Here is a 12,588-nt window from a genome sequence, read left to right on the forward strand (position 1 = left end):
ATTCGCTGCTTCTAACCTCCACCTCGTTGTCACGCGTAAATGCTACTTCTTCTTCTTCTTCTTCTTCTTCTTTCGATTTCGGCCATCTTTGGACCACGTTCAACAATTCACTTGCCCGGCTTTTTGATCTTTTTTCTCTCTTCCCAATATTTCCTCATCATTTTCGAATGGTTCCTCCTCCGCTCTTCCGACCATTTCCTGTTATTATTCTTTAGTTTCGTTTCTTCTGGAAAACACTTAATTTCGTTCACTATTTGTCTAAACTTTTTCCTGTCCCTGATTGACTCACGGGTGACATTAAAATAGGCCAAATCCTTTTTCACCATCTGTATCCATTTATTGTTGGTTTTTTCGTTCCTGTTACTATGTTCAAACACTTTTCTTGTTAGTCTGTTTCCATCCATCCTCGACAGGTGACCATAAAACGTTAGTCTGCGTTTACGCATTGCATCACTCACTTTCTCAATAGTTTTGTATATTTCCTTATTACTCTTTAGCTTGTACTCTTCTCCAATCTTTCTCGGTCCTAATATTTTTCTCAAAATTTTCCTTTCTTTCCTTTCCATGTTTTCTATTTCCCCCTTTTTGTTAAGAGTTAGGCACTCCGATGCATACAGGCATTCTGGTCTAATGACAGTTTTATAATGTCTTAATTTAGCTTGAATCGAAATGTTTTTTTTGTTATATATGTCTTTGGTTTTTTGAAAAGCAAATTCCATTTTCCTTGCTCTCGCCTGGTTTGCACTCTTATCTAAACCATTCACTTGAATTATTTCACCTAAATACTTAAATTTTTCTACTCTCTTAATATTGCCGTATTTAGTAATAAGATTTTTCTTGTTATTTCTATGATTAGACATATACACGGTTTTTTCAAATGAAATCTGCAGTCCAGCTCTGGCCGAAACTTCTTGTAGTTTCTCCAAGTAATTCTGAGCTATTTCTTCGTTTTCTGTAATTATTGCCAGATCGTCTGCAAAAGCTAAACAGTCCACTTCTATTTTTTCGTTTTTTGTTCCAATTCTGATGTCATTCTTGGTGCCTTTGAGTTCTTTTTTCCATATTCTCAATATCTTTTCCAGTACGCAGTTGAAGAGGATTGGGGATAAACCATCACCTTGTCTAACACCTGTTTTAATTTCGAACTTCCTTGAAATTTCACCCATAAATTTAACTTTGGCCTTACTGTTTGTTAGCGTCTGTTTGATAATTTGAATTGTTTTCTTATCGACCCCAAATTCTTCCAATACTTTCAGTAATGTTTCTCTATCTACCGAGTCTTATGCTTTTTTGAAATCTACAAATACTATTGCAAATCTCTGGCCTCTTGAGATTCTGTAACGAATTAGTGTTTTCAGGCTAAATATTTGTTCAACACAGGATCTACCTTGTCTAAAACCTGCTTGATATTCACCTATTTTTTTATCCAGAACTGGCTCCACGATTTGAAGTAATTTCCTTGACAAAATTTTGTATCCTACTGGTAGTAGCGAGATCCCTCTATAATTATTAACATTCATCTTATCCCCCTTTTTGTGTAGTGGGTGTATCAGGGCACACTGCCAGTCTTCAGGAATTCTTTCTTCGTCCCAGATCTTCTTAAACATATGTTCCAAAACTTGTGGGAGGTTGGTATCCATTATTTTTAGGATTTCTGGTACTATGGAGTCTTCACCTGGGGCTTTATTGTTTTTAGACTGTGTATTATGTGTTTTATTTCTTCAGCGTCTGGAGGGTTTGACTCGGTATTAGTATTTCGGTGGTTTTCAAAACTCATTTTATCTTTGGGGGGTTCACAATTTAGTAGATTCTCGAAATATTTTGCTAATATTTCACAATTAGTCTTGTTTGTCAAACCTAGCTTGTTCTCTTCATCTTTAAAACATAAATTTGGGGATTGGTATTTGGTTAGCTGTTTTCTAAAAGTTTTGTAGAAATCTCTAGAATTATTTCTTTTAAAGTCTTCCTCAATCTGTTCTAGGTTATCCTGAAATTGTCTTCTTTTTTTATTACGGAAAAGCTTAGCTGTTTCTCTTCTCTGGATTTTAAAATTGTCAAGATCTTGAGGATCTTTCGTGGAGTTCCATTTCTGCCACAATTTCTGTCTCTTCTCCAGGTTCTCATCACATTCATTGTCCCACCATGGATGTCTTCTTACTCTTTTCACGAGACAATTTTCTTTTGCTATTTCAACTATTTCGTTTTTGATCTCCTCCCATCCCGCTTCCTTATTTATTGTGGATATGCCATCGCTATCTTTGTGCAATGCTCTTTGAAACCGTTGTTTAATTTCTTCATTTTTTAAAGTTTGTGTGTTATATTTTGGAATTTTGTAAAAGGTTTTCTTCTCTTTTCGAAATGGGAGTGGTCTGAATTTAATCGTAGTCAAATAGTGGTCTGAATCAACATCAAGGCTTTTCAGCACTTTAGTGTTTTGAATTTCTTCTTGACAATGAAGTGAGATAGCCACATGGTCAATTTGGAATTCTCCGAGAAGTGGATTTGGTGATCTCCATGTTTTAGTTTTTCGGCTCAGCTTTTTGAAATGTGTTGTCATTATTTTCAAGTTGAAATGCCTACATACCTCTATAAGCCTTTCTCCATTTTTTGAAGTTCTTTTGTGACCTGGGAAGAGGCCTACTGTTCCATGGTATTTTTTCTCCCTTCCTATTTGTGCGTTAAAATCGCCTACTAACATTTTGATGTTCTTCTTTGAGCACCTATCCAGTTCCATTTCAAGTATCTCCCAAAATTCTTCAACTTTCTCCGGGTTATTTTTGTTGTCCTGGTTTATGGGTGCATGGCAGTTGATTATAGAGTATCCTTTGTTTTTACATTTAATCTCAAGAATGGATAGTCTCTCAGAACTCGAGTAGAAGTTAGTAACTGAATCTAAAATTGAGTGATGTACCAGAAATGCTGTTCCCAGGTATGGCATTTGTTTCATTAAGATTTTACCTGGTTTTCCTTTAAATAAACGATAGTTTTCAAAATCTAAAGCAGTTTCATCTAAAAACCTTGTTTCTTGCAATGCACATATTAAAATTTCTTTCTGGTTCAGCTTTTCAATCAATAATTTCAATTTTCCTACTTTAATTAGAGAGTTTACATTTAGGGTTGCAAACATAGTTGCTTTCTTAAATTTCAGTGTTGAGGGCTGCATACATGTTGGTTGGGGTCCTCCAAAATCCTTTGACCCCTTTGCATTGTTTCTACGAACAACGGAGGATTTGCCATTCGGTCTACCTCTTGGAGTAGTGTCTATCTTTGACGACGTTCCCATCATGCTTTGCAGTAATTGTTGGATAATAAATTAGGGGATCGGGTTGCCCCGAATCCGACATTAAAACCAAGGTAGTAAGCCCTGGAGTTAGCTCTTCCGCTCTCTCTGCCGTTGGGAAATTGTTCCTCTTCCGCCATTGAGACCGTTGGCTGGGTTTCACCTAGTAACCCTAGGCAGGGGCCCTATGACAGGGTGCTACCATCTGGAGCCGGACGGACCCTGGTTTTTTTACGAGGTTGTTACTCCTCCCCCTCCACACTTCCCCATCCTCTTGTTTTTAGATGGGCCCGGGCTTGGGACCGGCTTGCTACTATTTGAGACAAATATAATTATTGATAACTTCTGTAGTCAGTATTAGTGTTACGGAATAGTGATAATAGTAATGAGAAAATTTCATTTTATCCGTCGCAGGGGGGGGGGGGGGGGGGGGGGTAATTACCCTCAGGATGGAAACCACTGCTCTGTAGTAGTTGACGCTACTTTGCGGCAAGCGGCCACTGCGGCCGTGGGCTGGGAGAGGGCGCTGACGAGACGGGGCGCCGGGTCGCGCCTTTGTGTGCCCGAGGCGTGGCCGCTATCGATCCCCTTGTGCGTGATCCTTGTCCGGGCGTCGCCTCGGCGCCGTCTCGCCCCAGGCGCCGACCTTGAGCTGCCGCTGTGGCGGCTAGCGGGGTAGCCGCTCCACGACAGCGCCGTCCCGTGTAGCCACCCAGCTGCTCATAAAGCACACTATGCCACAATGACGTCTCTTAAGAGTCATAGAGCGCCAAGCGAACACCAGAACGCACATTACAGGAAGTGACATATGTGCGAATAAATTCGTGCTGAGAGGCAGATATGCGCTGACAAATATACGAAGGGGGGTACCTCCCCTCCCCCCCCCCCACACACACAAAACACAACGGAAAAACACCGCCGTGAGTTGAGCTTGTGTAGTACGCATTTTTGCCGCTAGGCGTGTATAGCGCAACTCTTTTTCAGTTCAGTGCTGCCTGTGTTGTCGACACGCCTTGTTCTGTCATCTGCAGTGGCTGTTTTTACTAGCGCTGTTTTGTTCTTGTTTCGTTTTTATATGATGGCAATTTTAAATGAACAGCGTGCAGCTGTGAAATTTTGTTTCCTACTCGGTAAAAATGCTGCTTAAACTGTTCGATAGTTGAAAACAGTTTACCAGATGACGCTGTGTGAAAAACTACAAGGGTACGAGGAGCATGATCGATTTAAACATGGCGACATATCGATTGATGACAAACCTTGTTCTGGATAACGAGTGAGATCCCAAATCGACGAAAATATTGAACAAGTTCGAGAGATTGTCGACAGACAGCTGTAAGAGATTAGTGGGATATCTTGAAGCTCGGTTCAGCGAATTTTAACGGAAATTTTGGAAATGAAAAGGGTTGCTGACTGACAATCAAAAGGAACGTAGAGTTCAAACATGCCGTGCTTTGAAACAACAGCTTGAAACTGATCCAGATTTTCTGTCAGGCGTCATTACTTGTGATAAGTCATGGTGTTACGGTTACCACCACAAACAAAGCAGAAGTCAAGTCAGTGGAAGACGTCATCGTCATCACGTCAAAAAAAAGTCGTCAAATCAAATCAAACGCCAAAACAATTATTAATGCCAAGGGCGCTGTTCATTCAGAGTTGTCTTCCCCCGGGTCAGACTTTCAAAGAAACCTTTTATTTGGAAGTTTCAAGAAGATTGCGCAACAGTGTTCATTAAAAAAAGATCTGATTTGTGGCAGACAGGAGACTGGTTCTTCCACCACGACAACGCACTTGCATACACAGCCATCTCTATTACAGCTTTCGGTAAAAGTGGTATGCTTCCGCTGTCCCAAGTGCCTTACTCGCCTGACCTGGCTCCGTGCGACTTTTTCTTACTTCCACGCATGAAAAGGGACATGAAAGGACATAGATTTGACAACATTGAAGAAGTCAAGAGAAAAACGAGGGGGGAGCTGTCAGCCTTTTCTGAAGCTCACTACAAAACATGTTTCGAACAGTGGAATCACCGGTGGGACAAATGTATTAATTGTAATGGAGAGTGTTTTGAAGGAGATAAGGTTCAGTCAGTGTGTGTTCGCAGTTGAGACTTTTGCAAGCGAGACCAATGCTATTGGTGCCAAAGTCATTACAAAACTGAGGGATTCTCGGCAATGGAGATGCATATTGGGAATTACCAGAAGATTTAGGAAAGCAAACTAATGGATTAGGGAGCGGACTGGATTGTAAGATGTCATTATGACCGTATTGAAAATGAAATGAGGATGAACGGGACGTACAGAATTACGAAAGGAATATAGAACTACTAAGCTCATGGAAGCTAGGCAGATAGATGACATTAGCAAGCTGGTAGGAGCAACATCGATGCGTTTCCTGAAGGCTGTAATGTATGGAAAAGTTTAAATGCTGCCTTTGTTCATGCGTGGATAAGATTGGGTGATGCTAATTATGTATTTCAAAGAAATAATTGCAACCAAATTGTGACGTATTTCACGATCCAGACTATGGGTTGTACTGTATTACAACTAGAGAATAAAGCAGGAAGACTAAGCAAGCGAATGGCCTACGAATGAAACAGGTCATTTTGCATCAGTGAATGTTTTAGATGTTGAACGTTTATGTACTGTTCCGCTCAGTTACTTTGCGTTTAGGCTTTAGGTGTATTCCTCTGTTCGTTGCTTGCAGATGATTGAAACACAGAAGTGCTGGCACAGCTGAACTATTGATGCGAGATCAGGCTTCTTCTCGTACATAACTTTCACCTAGTGTTGGAAGAGAACATTTTACCCATATCCAAAGTGCAGCCGGTCCACGTTGCTCTCTGTTTGGCTAGAGCGTGGAATAGTACTCGTCATGGAGATTCGTGTTTCAAATGTGCGTTGGTCTTGATAAAAGTGCTGGTCAGTCTAACGATGTTGTGAGCGGCTGGAAAGACCTGCCTCTAAAAACATAACCCGATGTGATAAACACGTGAGACGTTCTGATATTGTCAGTCAGTGGATTGCAACCGGTTCTATCTCATGCCTGTTGTTCAAGAAGCGTGTAGCTAAAAGGACTGTTCTCTGGAGTACAGCCCGAGACTAAAGCAGTCCAATGGTGGCCACACAGCAGCAGCACATCATTACGACTATGAGAACGATACGGACGGCTACGCTTTCTGCGAAGCCATTACTGTGCTAGCTAATTAATATGACCTTCGCTCGATCCCAACCACTGTTTGTTCGTTACTCATTAGGTTGTACGTAAGGAGAACGTGTACTCCGTGATAAGAAGTTCGTTAAAGTAAGTTACTGCGTAAATTGCATCATAGAGATCAGCGTTATGAGCAACTAACATTACGAACAAAATGGTTACTACTGTTATCCGATATAATGAGCATATCCAGTTAATTCATTCTTTACTAGCGAAAAAGTGTAAGATATTTACGACAAGAAAAAGCTGTAGTCAGGTGTATGTGTGGAGTTTATATTTTCAGCATGTTTCTAAAAACGAGCACGCTCCTTAGACTTCTCTTCATAATGAAAATGAAATGCATTATTCTGAACGTAGGCGTCGTATGAAAATATTCAGAAACTGAAATTATTTCCGTTACTTGGGTATATCTTGCAGTGACTTGCCTTTTGTTGTCGGGTAGGGAAACGATGCTAAGAGGTTCATATTTGTCATGTGCACTTCTAAAAATGCGTCAGAGCAACATCAGTTGTTCCGGAATCCCACACAGTGACGATTGAGTCTCCAACTTCTAGGTAACCATATTGGAGACCATACAGGTTAATAAATTCTGAAGTTAGTATTAATATGTTCTCTGGAAGCATAACAATTGGAGCACAGTAAAATTTCCCACATTCTTGTTCACTTCGAAGGGTCAGTATACATGCGCCTGACATACATCCGCTACGAAAAATAGTTTGCTAGGATATTGCGAGAGTATGAGTTGTAAAGGCCTAGTCCAGTGGTATGTCCTTATGAGAGATTGTGCGCTAGTAGGTTGCATCAAAACAGTGTAATTGTTGGGAACATGGGTTGCTAGTGATGTAAGGACTTCCAGTGATAAACTACGCCTCCGGATGGCGCCTAACTAGCCAAAATCGGAAGGTCAAATACACTCCTGCTGGCTTGTGAGGGTTCGCTAGAAGCTTTTCTACGGTAACTGTGCACCACTGTGGAAAGGAAACATCAGTCATCGCCTCTTACGTTGTATAAAAAGCTGTAGTTTCAAAAGTACCCTACCGTAAGATCTACTAAACTGTCCACCCTCCTATAAGAGAATGGATACGTCACTTCAAAGATAGGAAGAAGGCAAGGGCGTACCACCGCCAAGTGCCTGGTAATGTTTTGTGATTATTAAACTAACCTTTTTCTCTCTCTGTCTCCCTTTTTTCCAAACACATACTTTTAACAAAATATAAAGCAGCTAACCCTGTCACGGAGATACATGCTTGGATTAAAAAGGTAAATGTTCCCAGAACCAACTACGGGATGAGGAAAAAAGAAGAAATTTATAAATCGTGGGCAGGAGAAGTAATATTACATATCTCAGCACTCGCATATTACACGTGTGTGGAGACGCGTAATTGAGGTTTCAGAGCCCCTTCACCTAGAGAGGAAGTAGTAATTGGTTCGTCTCGGCAGCTGTGGCCGAGCGGTTCTAGGCGCTACAATCTGGAACCACGGGACCGCTACGGTCGCAGGTTCGAATCCTGCCTCGGGCATGGATGTATGTGATATCCTTAGGTTAGGTTTAAGTATTTTTTTTAAGTAATTGGTTCCAGTTTTTCGTGTTGTGGTATGGTTTCTATAGTGATTGTATCCAGCTTTTTAAAGCATTGATGTTAGGAGTGATGTGGCGTGAGGATATAGCTTTTACTCAGAGTTAGGTAATGTGAGAATAAGCTTTACATTTTATTTTTCATTTTATGAACCAGTCTTTACGCCACATACCAATTTTATTTTTCGTAGTTTGTCGCATGATGGCAGAGTCTATCAAAACGAGCAAATCGTCGTTGTCAGAGCTCCATGTGTTCGAATACCCGACTAAAGCTTTTACATCCCTGATTGTTTAGTGCGGAGCGGATTCGTATGTGCTTAAACATGCACGGTTGCCAAACTGGCGGTTACATGTATGATCGCCTTTAGTGGTCTCGGTAGGCTGCTTGTTTTTTGGCAGGTATCAGGTGTGACGCGACACTGGGAAACGCGGATCGGCCCGATCTGCAGTCGCGGCCGTCGACCTGCGTGACAAGATACGTACGAAGAATAACGGTGGCTGTGCATGCGGTCAGGGGGAAACAAAGGGAGGACGGCGAGCCGCCGGAAGCGGGCAGCCACTGCAGTTGCCTCGGGACACCTGCGGCCGCGATCGCGTTACTGCCCGCCGGCGTCTCCTCGTTAGTCAGTGACCACATACACACACTCCATAGAGACAGGACCCTCCACTGCCTGGCACTTCACGCCCGCCGCGCCCTTATGCAGTGCCACCCCTTTGAAAGCGCCCTCACAGACGTTCTGCTGGGGTCCCAGTAAAGAGCGCACTGGGTTTCAGTTCGTCCCACCATCTCCAGCTTCAAAACAGTCATTCACAGCTGTTTTCAACAGCAAAGCAAAATTCTGCCGCTAATAGTAACCTCCTTTTAGATAGAGAGAGGTAGCCACAAAAAAAAAATTAAATCGTACACTATGACATTTCCGACTCAATGGATGCACATGCAGATGGTTTATTTATTCCGAATTTACATGTTCGTTCTCTTGCATGCAACCTCATACGTTTGATGTTTGCAAAGAACGATGTTACTTGGACCACGGTTAAAACTTAAAAAGATCAGAATGGAGTATTGGCAATAAGAAGCAATTCTTTCCATTGTAACAACTTAGACACAAAAATGAAGTTGAAACAATGCAACATGGTCGCAGAATATAAACATTTTATGTGCACCAATTAGAAATGAAAATTTTACGGAGGGGTCCTAAAAGTTGTGTTTCCGAATTTTTTGTGTGAAAACTGTTAAAACTTTTAAATAAAACAACGTTATTAACGTTCTAAATCTTTAACCTTCGTGAAACTTCCTGGCAGATTAAAACTGTGTGCCGGACCGAGACTCGAAATCGGGACCTTTGCCTTTCACGGGCAAGTGCTCTACCATCTGAGATACCCAAGCACGACTCACGACCCGTCCTCACAGCTTTAATTCCGCCAGTACCTCGTCTCATACCTTCCAAACATCACAGAAGCTCTCCTGCAGACCTTGCTTTAACCTTCGTGTCTACACATTTGCAGCCCTCTGTTGCAGGAGGGCTCGGAATTGTAGCGTGTAACACGGCAATGTGTAACGTACCCACGTCGGTGCGTCAGCAGCAGCAGCGTGCTGTAATCTAGTTTCGAATTCGAAGAGTTCGTCCACACGCGGAACACCGTGTCCTTCAGCGTGACAATGCCAGACGACACACGAGCGCTGCGACAGTCGCAGCAATCTGGATGCATTGTGTGCACTGTCATCGATAATTTTCCATACAGTCTCGACTTCGCCCCAACCGATTTCCATCTGTTCCCCAAAACTTACCAAACACCTTCGAGGACTTTGATTATGATGAAGCGGTGCAAGCAGAGGTGAGGTTGCGGCTCCGTCAACAAAGTCAAACACACTACAGTGAGGGTATCAGCAAACTGGTCTCTCGCTGGGAGAAAAGATTTAGTTGCCATGGTGACTACGTTGAGAAATAAGTATGTAGGCACGAAGAATAAAAACGTAGAATGTTATTGTTTTATTTAAAAATCTTTAGGAGTTTCCACACAGAAAAATCGGAGGGAGCCCTTTTGAGCACGCCTTCCAATATAAACATGGTACCTTGAAGTCTTTTGCTGGGTGTAATGGTTTAGTTTTTACAAATCGTGATTTATATATCATAGCAAGCACGTTCCTGTTAGTTTCAGGCACTAGATACATGTTTATATCTGATTAACATTCTTGTTCTTTGCTTAAAATGCTCAGGAATTTAACAGAAGTGCACTGTCAGAATTGCTGAAAAATTCGTAGCTGCAGAATTTAATTTCATCCGCCAATAAGTTTGTTGGCTGTTTTTATATAAATAAATTTAGAGCTCTCTCGGAATTTGTATTTTCTCATCTGAATTATCACACTGTGTAGCTCAGAAGTAATGGATGGCATTTTAAATGTTGTTTGCATATTCGGCAATGGGTTGATAGACTTTGCGAAGTGTGACTGCATCATTGCATATAACATAAAAACTTAATTTTCATTTTGTAAGTTAAAATATTCAATGCATGTTGTACAGAGCGGATATTGTTTGCCACGTCCCCTTCTATCCCCGTGGAATTGTCGCAGGTTGTTTCACTAGATAGGTTCTGCGATGATCGTTGCTGCTATAATAAAACAGACAAGTGTTAGAAATTCTCTTTCTACAAGTTGAGGACTTGCAGTGAGGAGACAATCGTATCATTTGAAGTGGATGTATATATTGGGAAATGCTGCGTTTTCGTGCTGCATGCGAACCACGGCATAACTCGGCGTTTTTTCGTATTAAGGACGTATTGTCATTTATGAAACAAGCGATAAGTGACATAAAATCCCAGTATGCGGCGAGTATTGAAATCCGGGTCTTCAGATTTACACATTAGTTTGTTTCTGTTTTTTTTTGGGGTGGAAGTTAGGGGGGAGGGGGGGGGTTGGTTATATGGACAACTTATGCTTTTTCCTTAAATGCAATGGCATATTGAGTTGTGTGTACGGTTAGCATACTGAATTGTTACTAGGATGCAGAATAATCCAGAGGCAGTGGACTAGTAATTTGAAAACTATTTTGTTAACCTAGTGTATACAGCTAGGATATTAGATGATTAGTATTACGTATTGCGATTATGATCGATTCTTGCTCTGTGATGTGTTCACACTTAAGTGATGTAGCATACATATGGTATGGTAGAAATGTAACTAGTATGGTCGCAATTACCTTACATGGTCACGCACTGCGGACATTGCAGACGTAACACGCACGAAGATTCCGCTTATTGCGCATTTTGTATCGACGCTTTTATGTATATGCTGTCGAAAAAAATTAGTACACCCTTCTAGAGGTTTCCATTTCACTCAAGATTTATTGTTGCAGCAGTGCACATGGAGTACATGAAATGATTAAATTTACAGATCAATAGCACAAGCGGTTTTGAGGTACCAGGTATCGACCCAAGCTGAAACACCCATATTAGTATGTGGTGTAGCCTCCACGGGCGGCAGTGCAGGCGCTGACTCCGGCATCCACTCAATCGTATAGATGGCGAATACTGTCTTGGAATACGTTATGCTTTACTCACTCACGCAGTCCTGTGAGAGTTATTGGCTGAAGAAACGCACGAGTCACTTCTCGTCCCATCGTATCCCTTACGCGCTATATTGGAGACAAGTCGAGAGATCATGCTGGCCAGGGATGTTGCTGCACGTCTTGTAGGGGAACAACACAACTTTTTCCCCTTGCAAGAACGGCAACGGAACGGATCTAACAATATCCTGCTCATACTGAACGCTTGTTAGCGTCACTTCTAGAAACACCAATGCCCAGAGGTGAACTAGAGACCACGAGGCCAAGGATGCGGCCAGTGTGTCTTGGACGAATGCACTCTGAGACAGCGCTCACCAGGTCTACGTTGTACGCGCAAACAACCATCACTTGCGTGCAAACAAAATCTGCTTTCAACGTTGAAGAACACGGCGCGCCATTCCATCAGCAAAGTGATCTTCTGAGGCACCAATCGAGCCGTGCACACAGATGCTTTGGCGTGAGTTGAAGACGGGCTGTAAATGTGCTTGCCCGTAGCCCACTGCTAATAACCGGTGTTGACACGTCTCGGTTCACAAGCCTTCTTATCTGTTCTGTGGGATCTGCCACTGTTGCGCTTACAATACATCTTTCCTGGCGGACGTAGCCGGTCGTGGTGGCCGAGGGGTTCTAGGCGCTACAGTCTGGAAACGCGCGACCGCTACGGTCGAAGGTTCGAATCCTGCCTCGGGCATGGATGTATGTGATGTCCTTAGGTTAGTTAGGTTTAAGTAGTTCTAAGTTCTAGGGGACTGATGACCTCAGAAGTTAAGTCCCATAGTGCTCGGAGCCACTTGAACCTGGCGGGCGTCTGTGAGACGTGGATGTCCAGACGCTCGTCGACGGGCGTGAGAATATTCACGTGACCACCGATACCAGCACCGTTGCACAATTGACACAGCACGTCCAACTGGTGAGGCAGTTCTCCGAAAGAACCGCACCGGCAGTCTGAAGGCCACAAGACC

At 42.4% G+C, this 12,588-nt stretch overlaps 1 protein-coding gene across 6 annotated transcripts in view; it reads left to right on the forward strand.

Annotated features, from left to right (window-relative positions):
- LOC126198643 (protein hu-li tai shao) overlaps nucleotides 1-12,588 on the forward strand; it is a 431,642-nt gene that overhangs the window by 145,472 nt on the left and 273,582 nt on the right. The window lies entirely within an intron of this gene.

Source organism: Schistocerca nitens, chromosome 1, assembly GCF_023898315.1.
Source record: "Schistocerca nitens isolate TAMUIC-IGC-003100 chromosome 1, iqSchNite1.1, whole genome shotgun sequence".
NCBI lineage: Eukaryota > Metazoa > Arthropoda > Insecta > Orthoptera > Acrididae > Schistocerca > Schistocerca nitens.